Source organism: Pseudophryne corroboree, chromosome 7, assembly GCF_028390025.1.
Source record: "Pseudophryne corroboree isolate aPseCor3 chromosome 7, aPseCor3.hap2, whole genome shotgun sequence".
NCBI lineage: Eukaryota > Metazoa > Chordata > Amphibia > Anura > Myobatrachidae > Pseudophryne > Pseudophryne corroboree.
The window spans coordinates 473,434,992-473,443,302 of NC_086450.1; positions in this window are offsets into that span (position 1 = coordinate 473,434,992).

Consider the following 8,311-nt stretch of genomic DNA (forward strand, 5'->3'; position numbering starts at 1 on the left):
TAAATGGTTGGGATGTGACACATGAATTATATAACTTGATTTATTTAATTTGCAGAAATATTTTTTTACAGATAACTAGGAGAGCAATGACTGATTGTCATGTTGTGTTTATACTCAAGTGCTCTCCCGATCAAGTCATCGGTCAAAGATGTTTTCTGTCAAGACATAATGGGAACCTCTGGTCATCAGTATCCATCTGTGATATTACCATGACAGTCTTTTTAAGAAAGCACAAAAAAATTAACTTCAAGAATCCTAGGGGAACATGGAAAGTAACAAAATATCATGGAACATCATGGAAAACCACACCCAACTTCCAGAGTTCCATATTGTGGCTTTTTTTATTTCATCAGCATATAAATCATTATATTTTAATATGTTTCTTGTATTGTACCTGACTGGTCTGCTAGTAAATTCTGTTATAATTACAGTCATCTATATTGATAAACACTTACACACCCCAATGTACCTATTTCTCTGTAATTTGTCCCTAATAGATCTTTGTTACACAACAGTCACAATCCCTAAACTGCTGTCCATGTTACTGTGTGGGAATTACACAGTGTCCTTCATACAGTGCTTTACCCAGGTGTATTTTTTTGTTGCATTTGCTTGCACTGAGGTTATCCTTTTAACCATAATGGCCTATGACCGGTATGTTGCAATATGTAAACCATTACACTATCACAGTATCTTCAGCAGGAATAATTGTGTTAAACTTATGGCTGCCATATGGGTATCTGGATTTTTAAATTCTTTGCTTGTTATATTATCAGCCACAAGTATGTCTTTCTGCTGTTCATATATAATCCACCAATACTTCTGTGATGTTAAATCTCTTATGGAAAATGCAAGGTCCAACAAGGAGTTATTTTTTATAGTGATTTATGTAGAATTATTGGTACTTGGATTCGGTTTATTCTTCTGCACCTTAATGTCTTATATAATAATTATTAGCACCATAATACAGATTAAATCCAGAGATGGCAGGAGAAAAGCCTTCTCCACCTGCTCTTCCCACCTCATGGTCCTCACCATATTTTATGGGACAGGTATCTTTGTCTTTATGATGCCACCATCAGACCAATACAGGGTCATTGAGCTGATCTTTACTGTACAGTATACAGCAGTTACACCCATATTAAACCCTCTGATATACAGTCTACAGAATAAAGCTGTAAAGAGGACAATTAAGAGATCTATTGGGATAAAATAAGGTAAACTTAAAAATTTAACTAATTTATATGTTGGAGTAATTTAAGCCATTAAATATATATTGAAGCTCTCACTTACAGTTGGATGCATTTGTGGCCTTAAATGTAAAAGGTGGGCTGCAGAAATTGTGCACTTACTGTACATGGTTATTCTACGTTTATCAAATTTTTGGTTGAACAACCCAAAATAGTATTTCCAATGTGTCCACGTGAATGTACATGTAAAGAATATAATGATACACATTAATATCATAATGTGGCTGCATACTGTACAAGTGAGTAGTTATAATCATCATCATCTTGATTATGTTGACTTGTATTTTAATGTATTTTTAGGCAAAATATAAAACAATTAAATAAAGCCAAAAAGCCCACTAAACATTAACTAAGTGGCAATACTCAAAGATTGGTCTAGTTACTCCTAATTCAGGGGGGCGAAATGTGTGCAATTCAAACTCAAGAGTTGCAATCAACACCCGGCTATTATAGCCTAGGTTGGTTACACTGATAATGCACATTGTGGTTCTTATGGAAATGTCACATGCAAAGAATTAAGCATCATCTAGCTTATAACAGCCCTGGCTTATAACACTGGGGCTCATCCCAACACACAGTCCTTGATATTATTATTGTTTAAAGTCAAATATTAGTATTTTCCCATTTGAAAGAAGTAATCCTAGCAAGCCCTGGCAGTCATAAACAGCTTGGAGATTGTGCCACGTGTAGACTTCAATTGGCAGCAAAACCAGAGCAAATTGGTGCTTGTCCTTTAAAATATTTCTGAATGGGTTGCAATGTTATGGGCTAATTAACATGATTAATACTTTAGGAAACTTTTATCAAAATGTACGTAAAAGCCTCAAAACTAATAGTCTTTCTATTTGCTACTCATGGCAATTTCTGAACAGGAATTTGTGTCTTCATAATAATGCTACCTACTAAGGACAGCTGTTTGGATAAGCAGATGTCCTGGCAAGCCTAAAACCTTTTCTTTCACAGCTAAAAAAAAGTTTATACTGCCAGGTTCTGTCCCACACGTGTTGCTGCTAAAGTGAAAACACTTCGGGAGCTCTTTTAGTTTTCAGAACTTTATAAATAGCACAGCCACAACATTCCCATAAACAGTATTGTATGGGGCTATTGGAGTGTGATACTTACAGTAGCATATGAGATAGTTACAATATATCCTGCATTATAGACTTAATAAAAAGCCATTTCACTTCTCTCTCTGCCTGATTACCGGTGCTGAAATAATTGATAAATTTGTGCCATAGAATTGAAAAAAAATGTAAACAATGTTTGTTTAACTTGTAACAAACAATTTATGAATTCAATTATCAAAAAAAGAACTAATGGCCCAATATTGTGAATTGTTCTGCTTATCCAATTGCTCATCACAAGTGCCATGGTGTCACTCTAGGTTCTTCCCTCATGCCTAGGGGTGGCACTTATTTTGGGGAGGCACTTGGATGATTATTTTGGTACTGTCAGCCCAAAGAGTACCAGTAAATGCAAAAAAAGGCCACTGTATGGTTCCATATGCCATCTTAAATTGAGTGAAAATGGGTAGTACTGCCCCTGTAATTTAGTGGTTGATTTTTCTTTCTTATTCTATTAAATTGTCTATCATCAAATGAGATCTTCTTGCTATGATTCAGATACTCAGGTCAGGGGAGATCTTATACGGTGGGACCTGAGTACCAGGACGTAATGCTGGGAAAGGGAAATGGAATGGGAATAGCCCCTGGCACCCTATCTCCGTTGTCTCACCCGTGCTGTCAGTACACTCTTGCGAGACTATGGTTTCTTGGGCCCATGACAGCCGCGTTTGAAGGGCGGATTACGTCTGCCCAACTCCGATGCCCCCTCAGGTCTTAATGAGAGACAAAGAGTGAACTGAGACAGGGTGATAACAAGGGGCCCTCTAACTAAACAACAAGGCCAGGGGCTACTGGCAAACCTGAAACTAAAAGTATGCGCGGATTACCGCCAGGGAAAAGAACAACCAAAAGATTCCACTTGTCCACTCTCCTACACGGCACCGCCGAGTACCGGAGAGGACTATGGAAGCGGAAACCTCCGCAAATGCACCAGTACAATGAAACAATACTAAATTGGCCTAGGCCACAACATGCGGCAGGCTGCCACTCACGAAACCAAGAGAGAACCTCAATCAACTGCCACAGGTAACTTTGGACCAGAAGAGCTCCTTGGGACCAGGTGACTAACTCCAAGATTCAGGAACACAGAGAACTGGAGGGACCGGACACAGCTAACCATGAACAGACGTTCACCAAACATGAGCAGCATGCAGGAAGCTATCACCGGCATCTGTGTGAGGCACTGAGGAGGCATTTAACAGGGAACCCTCCAATCAGAGTACAGAGCCTAATTACCATAAATGTCGTGCAGCTGCCTTGCTGCACGACCAGAGAAACATGTGTGAACACTTCAATAATCAACCTTGCAACGGGGAACGCGGTCCGCCTGTGGCGTCCCCGTTGCTAAGGTCCTGGCGGCTCTGCGCGCCCGGCGTCCTAGCGTTGCTAGGGACCCGGCGGCTCAGCGCGCACGGCGTCCTAGCGTTGCTAGGGACCCAGCGGCTCAGCGTGTACGGCGTCCCTAGTTGCTAGGCGCCGGGCAAGGAGTTAGCCCCGGACCGCGGCGCCTAACAGTACCCCCCCCTTGAGGAGGGGTCAACGAACCCCTAAAGCCAGGTTTCAGAGGAAATTCTTGAAAGAATAATCTCTTGAGTTTAGGGGCATGTAGATCCTTATCCAGGACCCAAGACCTTTCCTCCGGACCATAGCCTTTCCAGTGAACCAAAAAACAAAGCCGGCCCCGGGAAACTTTTGAATCTAAAACCTTCTCAACCAAGAACTCCTGTTGTCCCTGCACATCCACCGGAGACCTACCCTGGGGAGACCTCCGAGGAAATCTCCTGGAAGAAAAATACTGTTTCAAAAGGGAACAGTGAAAAGTATTTCCAATTCTGAGAGATCTTGGCAAGCGTAGCCGAAAAGCAACTGGATTGACCTTCTTAATGATAAGGAATGGTCCAATAAATTTGGGTCCCAATCTAGCCGAGGGTTGTCGGAGCTTGATGTTGTGAGTTGACAACCACACCTTATCTCCCACCTTAAAAGTGCAAGGATGTCAGAGCCTATCAGAAAATTTATTTTCTCGGAAGGCAGCTTTTTTCAGGGCAAGGTGCACTCTTCTCCAAATAGTTCTGAGATGGGAGGTTAAGGTCAAGGAGGAGACTGGAGAATGATGGAAAAAAGAGTTGGCTCTAGGATGAAAACCAAAGACTGAAAAGAATGGGGACTCCATGGTGGAGGATTGACAGGAGTTATTATAAGCAAATTCGGCTAAAGGAAGAAATTCAGACCAATCATTCTGGAGTTTGGCCGAATACAAGCGTAAATATTGTTTTAATGACTGGTTGACTCGTTCGGTTTGCCCATTAGACTGTGGATGGTAACCAGATGTTAAAGACAGTTTCATATTCAATGAGGCACAAAAATGTTTCCAGAATCGTGCGATAAATTGCGGACCCCGATCAGAGACAATATCAGTGGGCAAACCATGGAGCCTGAACACATGGCGGAGGAACAAAACTGCCAACCCTTGAGCAGAGGGTAATCGGGGAAGAGCAATGAAATGAGCCATTTTACTAAAACGGTCCACTACCACCCAAATGACTCGACATCCGGCTGAAAGGGGAAGGTCGACCACGAAATCCATGGATATATGAGACCATGGCCTGAGAGGATCGGCTAAAGGTATGAGTTGCCCGATCGGCAACGAACGAGGGACCTTATGCTGTGCACAAACCTGACAGGAGTGGACAAATTCTTTTACGTCTTTAGAAAGACTAGGCCACCACATTGAGCGAGAGACCAGCTCCAAGGTCTTAGTGATACCTGGATGACCAGAGACCTTGTTGTCATGAAACTCAGCTAAAACAGTGCCTCTCAAAAATTCAGGGACAAAAAGACGACCAGCAGAGTAAGTCTAGGAGCCTGGTGTTGAAGCTGGTTTAACTGAGTAAATAAATCCTGTGTGAGGCCTGCCCGGATGACTGAAGATGGAACTATGGGGGTAGTAACAGGATTGCTATTGTGAACCGGAAGAAAGCAACGTGACAGGGCATCAGCTTTCGTATTCTTGGAACCAGGCCTGAAGGTGATAATAAACCTGAAACGAGTAAAAAACAATGCCCAACGTGCCTGCCGAGCATTAAGCCGTTTAGCTGACTCAATATATTGCAGATTTTTATGGTCAGTAAATACTGTAATAGTATGCCTAGCTCCCTCCAGCCAATGCCTCCACTCCTCGAAAGCCCATTTTACTGCCAGTAATTCTCGATTACCAACGTCATAGTTGGATTCTGCGGAGGAGAATTTCCTGGACATGAAGGCACAAGGATGTAGCTCCTGAGACTCCGGATTTTCCTGAGAAAGGATAGCCCCCACTCCAACCTCTGAGGCATCAACCTCAACAATAAAGGGGAGCTCCGGATTAGGGTGTCTGAGAACAGGAGCCGAGACAAAGGCCTGCTTCAAGGCTCGAAAGGCAGACTCAGCTTCAGGCGACCAACTGGAAGGATCCGCTCCTTTTTTAGTCAAAGCTACTATAGGAGCGACCAGGTCAGAAAAGGTATGAATGAACCGCCTATAATAATTTGCAAACCCTAAAAAGCGCTGAATTGCTTTTAAATTAGTGGGTTGCGCCCAATTAAGGATGGCCTGAAGTTTTTTCGGTTCCATAAAAAATCCCTGGGGAGAAATAATATACCCCAAGAAGGACACTTCTGTGATGTGAAAATCACACTTCTCAAGCTTAGCGTATAAATGATTCTCTCGTAATTTTTGAAGACCCTGACGCACCTGGGCAACATGTTGTTCCATAGACTCAGAGTATATCAAAATGTCGTCTAAATAAACGACCACAAACTTCCCAAGGAAGTCACGGAGAACATCGTTGATGAGGTCTTGAAATACCGCAAGAGCATTAGACAGGCCAAACGGCATCACCAGGTATTCATAGTGACCCGACTGAGTGCTGAAAGCCGTCTTCCACTCATCCCCAGATCTTATTCGGATGAGGTTGTAAGCTCCCCTAAGATCGATTTTTTTAAAAGATCACGGCGGAGCGTAACTGATCAAAAAGCACTGAAATCAATGGTAAAGGATAGGTGTTCTTAACAGAAATTTTATTCAGAGCCCGAAAATCAATACATGGTCTGAGTGACCCATCTTTTTTCTCAACAAAGAAAAAACCTGCACTCAACGGAGATTTCGAAGGCCTAATAAAGCCTTTTTGCAGGCTTTCCTGAATGTAATTATTCATGGCCGTGGTTTCTGGCTCGGACAGGGCATATAATCTCCCTTTGGGCAAAGTGGCACCCGGTACTAACTCTATCACACAGTCATAGGACCGATGGGGAGGCAGAATGTCCGCATTGCCTTTTGAGAACACATCGGCAAAATCCTGATATTCCACAGGAATAAGTTCTGGGACGACTGCCGCAACCCGGACTGGATGGGAAATACATTCCTTAACACATAAAAGGACCCCATTGGGAAATCTCCCCAGACCGCCAATCTATGGTGGGATCATGAAAGGCAAGCCAGGGGTGACCCAAAACTACAGGAACTACCTGACAATGTGTAAGGTAAAATTCTATGTCTTCTGAATGTAAGGCCCCCACTGTCAATAATACTGGAGGTGTGTGGTGAGTAATTATCCCATTGGAAAGCGGACCCCCATCCAAGCCGTGCATGGTAATACGTTTATCCAATGATATCTGTGGAATGCCTAAAGCCTTAGCCCAAGCTAAGTCCATAAAATTTCCTGCAGCTCCAGTGTCGACGAAGGCCGACACCAATGAACTGAGTCTGCCAAAGGAAATCTTAACAGGAACTAAAAGAGAATCATTTGAGGAGATAAGCTGCAGACCCAAGTGAACCCCCTCACAATTCACTTGGTCAGAGCGTTTCCCGACTTATTCGGGCAGTTACGAGCAATATGTCCTTTACCACCACAATACAAACAAAGACCAGACGTTAATCTTCTGGTTCTTTCCTCTGGGGACAGCCGGGAGAGACCCATCTGCATGGGCTCCTCGATGTCCTCAGGAAAGGTATAAACACAAGGATTAGGTCTAAAAGTTGTTCCTCTTTCAGCCCTCCGCTCTCGGAGATGACGATCTATTTTAATAGCAAGCTCCATGAGTTTGTCGAGAGTCTCAGGAGCGGGGTACTGAAGGAGACTGTCTTTAATAAGTTCAGACAAACCGAGGCGAAACTGACTGCACAGGGCCGGGTCATTCCAGCCACAGTCGTTCGACCAACGGCGAAATTCGGTACAATACACCTCTGCTGGATTTTTGTCTTGTTTAAGGGCACGCAGGTGACTCTCAGCTGAAGCCTCTCTATCTGGGTCATCATATAACAGGCCTAAAGATTTAAAAAAGGCGTCTACTGACAACAAAGCAGGATCATCTGTTCTTAACCCAAATGCCCAGGTCTGAGTATCACCCTGAAGCAATGACATAACTATCCCAACCCGCTGAGACTCAGTACCAGAGGAACGAGGCCTTAAACAAAAAATAAAGCTTACAAGCTTCCTTAAAATTAAAGAAATCTGTTCGGTTATCCAAAAAACGGTCAGGTAAATGCATTTTTGGTTCTAGGACCACACTCGGGGAGGCTCGCAAAAGATCTTCCTGCGATATCACCCGAAGAGTAAGGTCCTGAACCATCTGAGTTAGTTCTTGAATTTGGTTGACCAAAAGCTGACCGGGATTCGGCCCTAAAACTGCCGGATTCATGAAGCCGAATTTTAGACTAACCAAAACAAAGAATGGAAAAAATTAAACCCCCTTTTTTTTATGTTTTGGGCCGGTGATAATGTTATGATTCTGATACTCAGGTCAGGGGAGATCTTATACGGTGGGACCTGAGTACCAGGACGTAATGCTGGGAAAGGGAAATGGAATGGGAATAGCCCCTGGCACCCTATCTCCGTTGTCTCACCCGTGCTGTCAGTACACTCTCGCGAGACTATGGTTTCTTGGGCCCATGGCAGCC